Here is a 13,064-nt window from a genome sequence, read left to right as displayed (position 1 = left end):
TCTTTCCCTTTCAGTAAGAATCTTGCCTTCTCATTGCAGGGGAAAGGAGAAAGGGAGAAAGAGGGGGGTGGAAGCAATAGGCAGAAGTTTACACATGGGGAAAAATGGGGTGGGGAGCAGCAAATTGCTGGGATGTGGTGAAATTGGGGTGGGGGTGGGGAGCTGAAAGATCTGAATGTCTCTGATCGCGATGATAGTGCGGTCACTGAACGACATCCTAGAGAGTGAAGTCAAGTGGGCCTTAGGAAGCATTAGTAACAAAGCTAGCGGAGATGACTAGCTGAGATATTCCAGCTGAGATATTTAAAATCCTAAAAGATGATGCTGTTAAAGTGCTGCACTCAATATGCCAACAAATTTGGAACACTCCACAGTGGCCACAAGACTGGAAAAGGTCAGTTTACATTCCAATTCCAAAGAAGGGCAACGCCAAAGAGTGTTCAAACTACTGTATAGTTGTGCTCATTTCACCTGCCAGCAAGGTGATGCTCAAAATCCTACAAGCTAAGCTTTAGCAGTATGTGAACCGAGAACTACTGGGAGTACAAGCTGGGTTTCGAAGAGGCAGAGGAACCAGAGATCAAATCGCCAACATTCGCTGCATCATGGAGAAAGCAAGAGAATTCCGGAAAAACGTCTATTTTTGCTTCATTGACTACGCTAAAGCCTTTGATTGTGTGGATCACAACAAACTGTGGCAAATTCTGAAAGAGATGGGAGTACCAGACCACCTTACCTGTCTCCTGAGAAACCTGTATGTGGGTCAAGAAGCAACAGTAAGAACCAGACATGGAACAACCGATTGGTTCAAAATTGGGGAAGGAGTACGACAAGGCTGCATATTGTCGCCCTGCTTATTTAACTTATATGCAGAGTACATCATGAGAAACACCAGGTTGGATGAATCACAGGTTGGAATTAAGATTGCCGGGAGAATGATCAACAACCTCAGATACGCAGACGATACCACCCTAATGGCAGAAAGCAAAGAGGATCTAAAGAGCCTCTTGTTGAGGGTGAAAGTGGAGAGTGCAAACGCTGGTTTGAAAGTCAACATTAAAAAACTGAAGATCATGGCATCTGGCCCCATCCCTTCCTGAAATGGAAGCAGTGACAGATTTTATTTTCTTGGGCTCCAAGACCACCGCAGATGGTGACTGTAGCCATGAAATTAAAAGACGCTTGCTCCTTGGGAGGAAAGCTATGGCAAACCTAGACAGCATAGTAAGAAGCAGAGACATCACCTTGCCGACAGAGATTCGTATAATCAAAGCTATGGTTTTCCCAGTAGTAATGTATGGCTGTGAGAGCTGGACTATAAGGAAGGTTGAGCGCCGAAGAATCGATGCTTTCGAACTGTGGTGCTGGAGAAGACTCTTACGAGTCCCCTGGACTGCAAGGAGGTCCAATCAGTCCATCCTAAAGGAAATCAACCCTGAGTGCTCATTGGAAGGACAGATACTGAAGCTGAAGCTCCAATATTTTGGCCACCTAATGTGAAGAGAAAACTCCCTGGAAAAGGCCCTGATGCTGGGATAGACTGAAGGCAAAAGGATAAGGGGACGGCAGAGGATGAGATGGCTAGATAGCATCACCGATGCAATGAATATGAACTTGAGCACACTCGGGGAGAGAGTAGAGGAAGGCCTGGCGTGCTATGGTCCATGGGATCATGAAGAGTCGGACACGACTTAAAGACTGAACAACAAATGAGAAGGAGAATGCCTTCCAAAAAGGGCAAGCTGAAATCTGAATTTGAAGGCTTCTTTGTGAACCCAGTCCTCCAGAGGCCCCCCCTTTTCACTCCATCCCAGCAATCTGCTTCAAAGTCAGTCTTCAAATTCAGATTTCAGCTTGCCCATTTTGGAAGGGGTTCTCCTTCTCATTATTATTATCATCAAGCAGAGAAGTGATTTTATGTAACAGAGAAACTACAGAATATAAAAAAATTACAACTTGGCAATCCCAATTTAACCAAGCAAGGGAGAAGTGAAAGAGCACTTTAGGGCGAGTTATTACAGTTAACCTTTATCCCTTTCACTGCGGGAGTGAGATTTATTTCTTATTTCTGAGTAAACATGCACAGAAGGGAGGGGGGAATATTAAAGATTGAAACCAGGCTCCCCTCCCTTCCAGGTGGCTGTGGTTGGTGAAACTGGAGTGCTTACTTCAGGTTCATGATGGAGCAGCAATGCACTATTTCGACGTTGCACTCTTAAGGGGATTTTTTTTAAGGTAGACGCTGCTGAGCAGAGCACACCTATAGTTTCGGTGGGATGGCTGCCAGAGGTTAGTGGTAGGTAAGGCGTAGTAAGCACCATGAAGTAGCTCAGAACTCCTGAACACCCATTTGCAAAATGGTGGAAACAGTGGGGAAACACTGGGGGAATGCTCCTGGACCAGGGTCAGTGAGGTCATGGCCAGGTAAAAGACACACCCCTGGGCAGTACTATCATGCCAATGTAAATGAGGAGGGTTGGTAGACGCTGCAACAGAAGCATAGACAAGCCGAATTAAGGAAAATAGGGATGTACGAAAGTGACTTACCTTTTCGCGGATTCTGTTCATGGTGGGGGAGGGAGGCGTTCCGTCCCTCCCCCCCCCCCCGGAATCCTTGACAGGGGGGGAGGCGATCCAGTCCTCCCCCCTGGAATCCTCCACGGCCGGCTGTTCTCCGCGGTGGCTCCGCGGAGCAGCCAGCCAGGCCAGGGCCGTCCACAGCCAGATTTCCGGCCGCGGAGGGCTCTGGGTAACAACAGCAACAAAAATGCGTACACAAATGGCGGCGGCCACGGCCGCTGCCATTTGCGTTCCTTACTTTTCGCCGTCTTAGTCTACGTCAATATTTACGAAGACTAAGACAAAAGAAAGGGGAACGTAAGTAGTGTAGTGGACTAAGATGGCGAAAAATAAGGAATGCAAATGGCGGCGGCCATAGCCGCTGCCATTTGCGTACGCGTTTTTTTTAAAAAAACCCAGACGTGATAGGCTACGTAAGTCTTTACGTAGCCTATCACGTCTATGGGGGGGGGGGGAGACACAGACTGCAAATGGCAACAGCAGCAGCCGTTTGGAAGACCAGCCGCCGCTGGGGCCGCCGCCGTCCGGAACATCCGCCCTTGTTAAGTCTCATCCCGGGGGGGATCCTCGGGGGGCGGGGGGGTGGCAGGCCGTTCCACGATGGATTTCAGGGGGCCGAATGCCAGTGCACCGAGATCTGTCGCGGAATTCTCTGACATCCCTAGAAAACAGTTGGATTAAAAGCAGTCTCAGAAAAAATGAGTTTTCTGCAAAAATCTCCAGGATGGCTGCAAAATGGCGATGACGTCGTGTGCCCCAAATGCCCTCCAAACGCGGCCAACTTGCAGTAAATCGCTCATGGAGACATCCCCCAGATGTTGGGCACTGTCACGTACCCTAGTATCTCAGTACTGGTTAATGCAACACATTTAAATATCCACAATAGGGCAGTATCTTTATTAGGACTAACCAAAATGTCACAAAATCATGAAAAAGCTTTTAAGTTCTCCAGAACTCTTCATCAGAATGGATGTTAAATAAAGAGGAGGAGGTGGGAGAGAAAAGGTTGGCATACACAGTACAGTCCTGTACATGTTTACTCAGAATGCCATGAGGATTTCTCCCAGGTAAGTGGGTATAGGGTTGTAGCCTTAGTGTTGAAGCCACAAAATCTGCATAGACATGTCTACGCAGTAAATAAGCCCTGTTGAGCTCAGTAGGACTTATCCCAGCTAAGTGTGTATAGAATAGCAGGTTTAGGAGGAAGTTGCAGACTTAGGCCGCAACTCTATGCATGTTTAGACAGAAACTGATTCCCGTTTACTAATTAATATAGTTAAATGTAAGCAAATACAGACTTCAGCTTTCTTGTCTTGGCTGTCACCAAGCCTCTGCTTAGTTAACCTCCCTGGGCAAAATAGAGATCTGGAGTCAAAGATGCTAGGGTGATACTTAAAGTGAGGTCTCATGTGAGGTAGAGAACAGAAGAGAAATATGGCAGTTTTTTATTAGGGAAAGCAGTGCTGGAACATAGTTTTAGGTGCTGTCTTTGGTATAGAGTTAATAGAAGCCAGATTAGATCACATTACCTAATGATTGGATGGCAAATAACCCTCAAAACACCCATCTCTATGCAGTAGAACATAATTTTACTCTTGCCTTTTTGTGTGGCTTGGAGCAAACCAAGGAGAGGGAACCTGGAGAAAAACAATTTTCTGGTTCTTGATTGTCTAGTTCCATATTTATCTCAAAGTTTCTATGCTTCCTGATGTAATGAAGTATGGAACTATGCATCCTACTTTGGATGTCTTTTCACTAGTGGCCCCCTAGTTGTGGATTCTTCAAAGGATGAAGATTATTCCGCCCCCCCCCCTTCCCTAGGCCTTTAAAAATTTGTTTTAAATTGACAGGCAGAGTAATTCTACCTGCCACCATGGAGAGCTTTGAGACTGGAACCTCAAAGACATCCAGAGTGGGAACCCAGCAGGGCAGGTGTTTGCTTCCCCCCACCCCCAATTTCCATATGGATTGTGTATGTTTTAACTATTGCTTGTAATGAAAGGAAAATTATTTACCCAAGCTCCTGGTCTTCCTTAACCAACCAGACTGAATTTGCTTCAATCTTTGTCCTGTTATTTGTTGCCCTTATCTCACATGTATTTTAGTGGATTTTTGTGATTTTTAAAAATTGTTGCCCAGAGAACCTTGATTATAGGGTGACTAATGCATGCAACACTTGTGGTGTTATGAGATAAAGAATTTCAAGCATTTTGATACATGCAAAATATTTTAAAGATGTTCTCTTATTTTATTCTATACTTGTTGCTGTTTTGAGTGATTTCTTTGGAAAAGCAAGATAAATCTGTTAACATTATTAAAATGTGTGATAAAATCTTGCTGATACTGCCTCTTTCTATATATAATTTGGACAGAATTGTTTAGCGAAGAGATTTAGCTCCATATGCCATCTGGTGGTTGCATATGAAGTTGTCTTAGCTTTCAAGAAAAGTAGTTTCAGGTTACTCAGGGTGGATCCTGAGATACATCATGTTAGAGGTGAGCCTGCTGTAGAAGTGCATTCATCCCATTTTGAGCAGATGTACAGTATTCTCCCCTGTGCTGAGCTCAAAGAAAATCTATTCTTCCTGTTTGCAGCCAAAGGGGCTGTACACAGTACTGATTCCTTGATACTTACAAAACCACCTTCATAATTTTGCAAGTTAAAAAACAACTCTGGAACAGGGTAAATACTTGCTCAATCTTGATAAAAGTTCCTAGAGGGTTTCTTCCTATAACTGGGTTGCATTAAAAAGGATTTCAAGGTTGTTTATGTGTGGTAGGTGTTTCCTGACCTCTCCCTCAAGCTGTTTTATAGGAATCGACATCATCATAATTATCACCATTTCCTCAACAACTAGGCACTGTTCAGTAATAACATCAAAAAGAACAAACTCTGGCTATAGCCCTACAATTTAAACCAAAATAGAAGATAACCACAATAGGGATAGGATACAAACAGAAGGGGAAGACCAGCAGAAGTTAGAGGTTTAAGGCAGGGGCGGGGAACATTTTTTTCTGTTGAGAGCCACATTACCTCATAGGTAATGTATCGGGTGCTGTCTGCCAATGGTGTGCAAGGCCAAGGCCATCAGTGGGCAGGGTCACCCTTCTCTTGGACACCCCCTCTCAATCCCTGCCCAGTGGACTGCTGGGGGAGAGGGGGGAGAAAGATTACTCTTGACAGAGGTCTGATCACTTGTAGACCATTCCCTCAAATTATTCTAGGAGTTGCTTCATAGAAAGAGTGGATGACAGACCAAACTTAAATGCTTGCTGGATCAGACCAAGTTCCAAATAGTGCAGTTTGTTTCCAATAACACCCACCTAGCCATCTTTGGAAGTTCACAAGCAGGGCATTAAGGTAGTTGCCATCCCTTGTTTGTCTGCGACATTTTGCGTTCAGTGGTATACTGCTTCTAAAAGGAAACTGCTTAGATATCAGGCCTAATATATAATAAATGCCAGAGTAGTCATTTGCAGTGCACTGAATAGCATAAAAGTAAACGTGACCAAATACATACATAGTGTTACGTGTGTGTAGTTTTATTCTTTTTTAAAGGCAACATAGTGTATATCATGTATTAAAGTATAGGAGGGCAAGTAAAGAAAACTCAGTACACCAGGTAACTTATTCCATGTCACAAGAAACATCAAATAAATCTAGTGGAATCAGTTCTTGATCTTCATCTATTGCCTCTTTATGTTGGGTCCACCAGGTGCTCAGCCTCTTAAACAGCCTCAGGAAAGAAGCAATTTTCCCTCTGTTCCTGTCTCTCTTTTCTTTATTTTCAAGTTTATTTTTCATAGCCATATACTTGCTGAGTTGTGTTTTTTCTCTGAAGAACGGCTTAGAATACCAGTAGCTATCAGTACTGGTGTGCCTTTTGGTCCCCACCTTTGCTCTTTGCATTTTTGTGTAGATATTTAGGAAAGCTATAAATCTGCCATTCAGTTTCTTGATGTTTTCTCTTAGCGGAGGTAATTTTTCTGACAGTTCTAGTAGACTCAGATTAATAAATTCAACCATTCTTCAAAGGGCCTTCCTACTTGAAGTTGTTTATGGCTTTCAAACTCTGAGGATAGGAAAATGTTATTAATTGTACTCAGTTAAAATCTTAATAAGGCTTCTGTTAAAACTTTTACTAACCTGATAACCCTGTTTTGGGTTGAACTAAATGGATTTCCATGGATCAAGGCAACATATATCCATCAGTGAAGACACAACTGTTTATCTAAGAATGGTTAGTATTCTGTTTCTATGAAGGCTGGTGACATCACTATTGCTTTAATGACTTCATAGTAACAAAAGACAAATTCAGAAATGCTAAAAATTGCATACAACTTATGCTGCAGGAAATAAACAACTGGTTCAAAAGTGAGCAGTGCTTCACATCTCCGTGTGGAAGTGAAGATTCATTCTGTGTTGAGCTCAGATACCATGACTAAAAGCTATTTGAATACGCCTTGTCCTTGTCCATACAGAGGCAGAAACTCCCATCCACCTGAAATGCTGTGGCTTCAGAAACATGCACTAAGCTATATTTGTAGAAACTTGATCAGGAGGTCTGTCCCTCTTCCATAGATGCAACAGACCCATCATACGTGGTAGATGACTGGATTGCAATATCTGTATTTAACAGCTTATGATTTTGTGTGGAATTATTTGAGCATATGTAGCTTACACTAATGTTGCACAAATTATGCTTAAGTTCGTTCCCTCTAGGAGGGGTATGCTAATATCCCCTTAGAGACACACAGAACTCTGAGATTCAGGCCAACGCAGTTTTATTTGGTAGGAGACAAACAGCGCTGTTCGGGTGGATGCTTGCGGGTAACGCCACAAAGGAGAACCACACCCTAGATGTTTTTGGTTCAGCTTATACACATTCAGTATAATGACCTCATTAGCTATGCAGGGTGGGCCACATAATATTCATGAACTTCATTAAGCATGCGTAGTTGACCCATCTCTACGGCTGATCTGTCCTTGCAAGCTGGGCAGGAAGCGATCTAGCTGGAACTGGTTCTAACCAGCTGCAGGAGTGGCGGCTACTCAAGCGGGGGGGGGGGGGGCTCCTCTGGCTGTACCTAATATGAAACAGACCGTTACTGCTGGTTTCAACAAGGCAGTTGATAAGACTATCTTCCTCTGGGACTTTCCACTGTAGGAGGCAGCCTCAGATGGCTGCCAACACTTTAAGATGGTGCCTCTTTGGTTCTGTCACTAACAAAACTGCAAAATAATGTTTGTGCAAACATGACATTTATAGTAAAATGCTGGTGACAGGAGAGAGTAATGAAGATAATTACACTGAGGTTGCAATCCTGTATCCACTTACCTGTGAGTAAGCCCCATTGAACTCAATGTGGCTTACTTCTCAGTAGTCACAAATAGGATTGCGCTGCGAGATCACATCACTCCAGTGCTGAAGGAGTTGCACTGGTTACCAGTTGTTTTCCGGGCCAAATTCAAGGTGTTGGTTTGACCTTTAAAACCCTATATGGTTCCGGCCCAGCCTATCTTAAGGAGCGCCTCCAGCAGCACCAGACAGGCCGCTTAACAAGATCAGCCTCGGATGGCCTTCTCTCTGTCCCATCAGCCAGGACAGCTAGACTGGTGGGGACGAGGGAGAGGGCCTTTTCTGTGGTGGCCCCCACTCTGTGGAACTCCCTCCCTAGGGAACTCCGCCATGCCCCCTCTTTAATGAGCTTCCGTCGTGCATTAAAAACGTTGTTCAGGCAGGCATTTGGGGTGGGTTAGGGTATTTTAGAAAATGTTTTTATTGTAGAATTTTATTGTTTTAAACTGTTTTCATTGTATGTTGTACATCGCCCAGAGTGGCTGGGTGACCAGCCAGATGGGCGATTAATAAATTTAATAATAAATAAATAAATAAATAAATTACCCTAATGTGACAAGAGCCAAAAACATGAGTAACTGATGAATGGGGACAAAGACTTTGAAGATCTAGTTAACCAAGTAGAAAGGAGTGGAACTAGGATTATGAGAAGGGGAAACTGCATTGTGGAAATAGAGAAGAGGAACCTTAGGGAGAGATTCCATCATCATCTCTAAGGCTACATAGGCTCTGTATAGCAAGGGCAGGTGGAAGGCATATTGGGATCTACTGGTAGATCTCCAAGTGATTTCAGTAATAGATCAGAATGGGCTTCCCACTCCCAAGGATTTATGATAGCTATTGCATGGCTATGAATACCCCATTTATAGGGAAGATGATTGAAAGGACTGGGGCAGGGCAACTGTAAGCATTCTTGGATGAAACCAGTTATCTAGATCCGTTCCAGTCTGGGCTCAGGCCTTGTTTTGGACCAAATCAGCCTTGGTTGCCCTGTTGATCTGGATCAATGGAGGGCCAGGGGAGGTGCAACCTTGCTCCTCTGAATCTCTGAAGCTTTTGATACCACTGACTATGGTATCCTCTTGGACTGCCTCCATGGGATAGGTATAAGGGGCACTGTATTTCAGTGGTTCCGTTCCTACCTATGGGATTGGTGTCAGAGTGTGGTGTTGTTGGGGCATTGCTTTCCAGCCCCCTGGCACTTGTGCTATGGGGTGCCACAGGGCAATATTCTGTCCCCAGTGTTGTTTAACATCTATATGAAGCAACTGGGAGCGATCATCTGGGGATTTGAAGCAAGATGCCATCAGTATGTAGATGACACCCAGCTCTGTTTCTCTATAACGTTTGATTAAGGTATGGTCATGCAGGCTCTGGACCAGTGCTTGGAGGCAGTGGTGGGTTGGATGAGGAACAATAAACTGATTTTGAATCCTGGCAAGATGGAAATTCTGTGGGTGGGTGGGTCATGGGTCTGGGAAATGCCTGTTCTGGATGGGGTTGCTCTTCCCCTGAAGAAGCAGATGCATAGCTTTGGCTGTGTTCCTAGATCCATCTTTCATAAGAGAGGCTCAGGTACCCTTGGTGACTAGGAGTGCCTTTTATCAGCTCCAGAAGTTCATCAGCTATGGCTGTTCCTGGACCATGATAGCTTGGCCATGGTTGTTCAGGCATTGCTAACCTTAACATTGGACTAATGTAATGCACTCTGTGTGGGGCTACCCTTAGGCCTGGTCCAGATGTTGCAGACTGTAGTTGCAAGACAACAGGGCCTCTTTACACCTCTGTTAAAAGAACAACACTGGCTGCCAGCAAGCTATTGGACTGTGTGACAAAGCACCTGCTTGTTATGTTGTTCTGTTTTGTTGTATTATTAATGGCTATTCTGGTTCTACTTCAGGGGAGGGGTGAGTGATGTCACAGGAGAGTTTAGTGTCCCTTTTGACAGTTTTTGGAGGAGATAGGGTTGGGAGTTGAACAGAGAACCATCTTGGGTGGAGAGGGAGGATTTCAAGGGGTAGTGAGGCAGGTTTAGGCTAATTAACAATACATGTAAAAGAAATAATAACAACATAACACTGAAATAACATCTTGTAAATAATAAACGTTTGTCTGAGTTAAATCCATGTGCCAGCTTGGTCTTCATTTACGCTACCTAAATTAGAAATAACAATAACAGTGATAACTTTGACATACTTGGCAGTAATTGTGGCTGTGTAAAAGAGGTATAGCTGACTTGGCAGTAGGGATGTACAAAAGTCACTTACCGGATCTCGCAGCTTGCTTCGCGGTGGGGGGGAGGCGCTTCGCTTCTCCCCCCGAAGTTCAGGCCGGGGGGGAGCCGTCCCGCCTCACCCGGCCGAAATTCAGGCGGGGGGGGGAGGCTTCCCGCCTCGCCCGGCCGAAGTTCAGGCCGGGGAGAAGCGCCCCGTCTCCCCGGCCACGAACTACAAAAGTAAAAAAAAAAAAAAAAAAGACCCCGTGATAGGCTACGTAACGATTTACGCAGCCTATCACGGCTAGATTTGCAAAGTCAGCCGTGATAGGCTACATTAATCGTTACGTAGCCTATCACGGGTGACTTTGAAAAAAAAAAACTGCATATGCAAATGGTGGCCCCCATGGGGCGCCGCCACTTGCGTTCCTTATTTGGTCCTGGTAGTCTACGTAAAGATTTACGTAGACTACGGCAAAAATAAGGGCAACGCTATTAATAAGGGTAACGATTAACGTAGCCTATCACGGCTGACTTTGCAAATCTAGCCGTGATAGGCTGCGTAAATCGTTACGTAGCCTATCACGGGGTTGTTGTTGTTTTTTACTTCAGCTGTAATGGTGGCGGCGGCAGCCAGTCGAAAGACCAGCTGCTGCCCCCGCCCCTGCCGAAAGCCCGCTGAACCGCCGCCGGGACCCGCCGCCGGGAGGGACATTCGGCTACAGTAAGTCCCATCCTGGGGGGGGTGGCGGAGAATTTCACCGCCGATTTTGGGGGGCCGAATGCGTTGGCGCTCGGCCCCCCGAAGATTTGGGGAGAAATTCTCCGCCATCCCTACGTGGCAGTGACGTTCCACTCCTTTAGGTTTATTATCCTAGGCATGAAAGGATAAAAAAGGAACGCCTGAGTGAAAGGAGGGGTGGACGTCACAGATCGTGTTTAAGATTCTGTTGTTAACATATAAAGCTCTAAACAACTTGGGACCAGATTACTTGAGGGGCCACTGCACCCCTTCTGTCGCTGCCCAGTGCTTGCAGTCCTCAAGAGGAGTACTTCTGACAGTGCTGCATGCTCCTGAGGTTTCCTCAGGAGTACCTGCAATAGAGCATTTAGTGTTACACAACACCTGCCCTCTGGAACATGTTCCCCATTGACATTAGGCAGGTGTTTTCAGTCTTGATCTTTCAACATCTGTTCAAAGCCTGCTTCTTGATGCAGGTTTTCCCTGAAGGGTGACCCAGCCAGTATGGTTAGAGTTGACTCGTGATTATTTTACTGTTTTTATTGTTATATCTTAGGTTTTAATAATTTCTGTAAAATGCTTTGCCCACTGGAAAGTGGTATATAAATCTATGTAATGATAAATAATAAAATTATTTAACAATAGCGACAACAAAAGCCTCCTTTTCTTCCTAAATTAGGCTGCTGAAATCTAGAAAGCTTGGGGGAAAACAGGAATATATTTGTATGTGAAGGGATTTGTGTTCAAGCTCCAATTTAGTACTGAAAGCAAATTCCTTAGTTCAGAGGCACTTTGTTCTATATCCGCCTTCTTGTGGCAGTAACCACAGGTCCTAGTGAAAAACAAAATGAATCCTGTTAGCTTAATGTTTGTCTACCCCTGCTGTATAGTATTTTGTATCATATTGGTTTTTATTGCTTAACCACCTGTACCTGGTTATCTGCTACTTCTGGTTGTCTCAAAAATGCATCCAGTGCTGCCATATTTGGGGCAACTGGCCCTGTCCTAATAATGGATGATTTTTCTCTATTCTTTTCTGAAATTGTTAGCCCAGTTTAGACAATCTTTGTAGAGAGGGATCACATTAAACTCTCCCTGGACCCAGTCTATATGCATTCAGTTCAAGGTCATAGTAGAGTCTATGCTTGTACAGCTCTCTCCACACTATGAGGAAGCTTTAAAAAGCAAGATTCTTGCTAGCGTGAAGACAGCCATGTCCACCTAGGATCTTCTCTGACCTTCACTGAACACACACAGAAAAAAGACCCCCTTCTCTCCAACCCCTGCCTCAATGTGATTCAATAAACCAGGACTGAATGTCTGAAAAGTCCATCTGGCAAATGCACATCTGTTGGTAATGATTGCACCTGACTTGTAAAGAAGCAACTTTGCTTTTGTTAAGTTCTTATTCTGGAGATTGTGGGGTTCATTTAATATCTTTCTGCACCTGTAGGGAGGAAGAAAAAACAAAACCCAAACCTCACAATCTAACTCAGCAGAGTTAAGAGGAAACAATTTAGATGTCAAGTGAAAACAAGGTCATGACAGAAGTTGCCTGTAGGTAACAATTGTGAAGGCTAAGTAATGTGATTTTAATACCACACGTGTTTTTATGAGCAGAAACAAGAAATGTTTCCCTTTCAACACTGGTAGTGTTCTACAAATTAAAACGCACTATAACAGTACCTAGATAATGGCAGTAAAGATGTAGGCCACGTAGATAAACTATTTGTGCAGACTGTCACTAAGGACACTCTTTACTACAGCATCCCTGAGGCACTTTAGGGTGTAAAGGATGTGTTTGGAGTCATATACTACTTTTTGGCTGTGGAATTAGTTCTTCCTTTCAACTGGAAACATATTACTTATGTGTCATAAATGCTCCTACATCACATTTTCCCATATTGAAGTAATTTCTAGGAGCCTTCCTTGAATAGGAATGGAATACCCCAGACCTATCTTTTAATAAACTCTGGTAAAATTCTAAACTAGTTTAGAAACTGTGCTTATTAAGTACGTTTATGGTTAAAAGAAAGAGTAGGAAGGTGCCACTCTCCCTTAGCAACCTATTGTCAGCAGTTGTTGGGAGTTCAGCCAGCCATCTCAGTGACACTACTAAGGCCAACTTGTGCTCACTGTAGGCCCTGGGGGGTTGCTGGCTGCTATG

This window comes from Heloderma suspectum, chromosome 1, assembly GCF_057233095.1.
Source record: "Heloderma suspectum isolate Gila_16-S chromosome 1, 16-S_ref, whole genome shotgun sequence".
NCBI lineage: Eukaryota > Metazoa > Chordata > Lepidosauria > Squamata > Helodermatidae > Heloderma > Heloderma suspectum.
Note: the sequence above shows the minus strand (reverse complement) of the source record.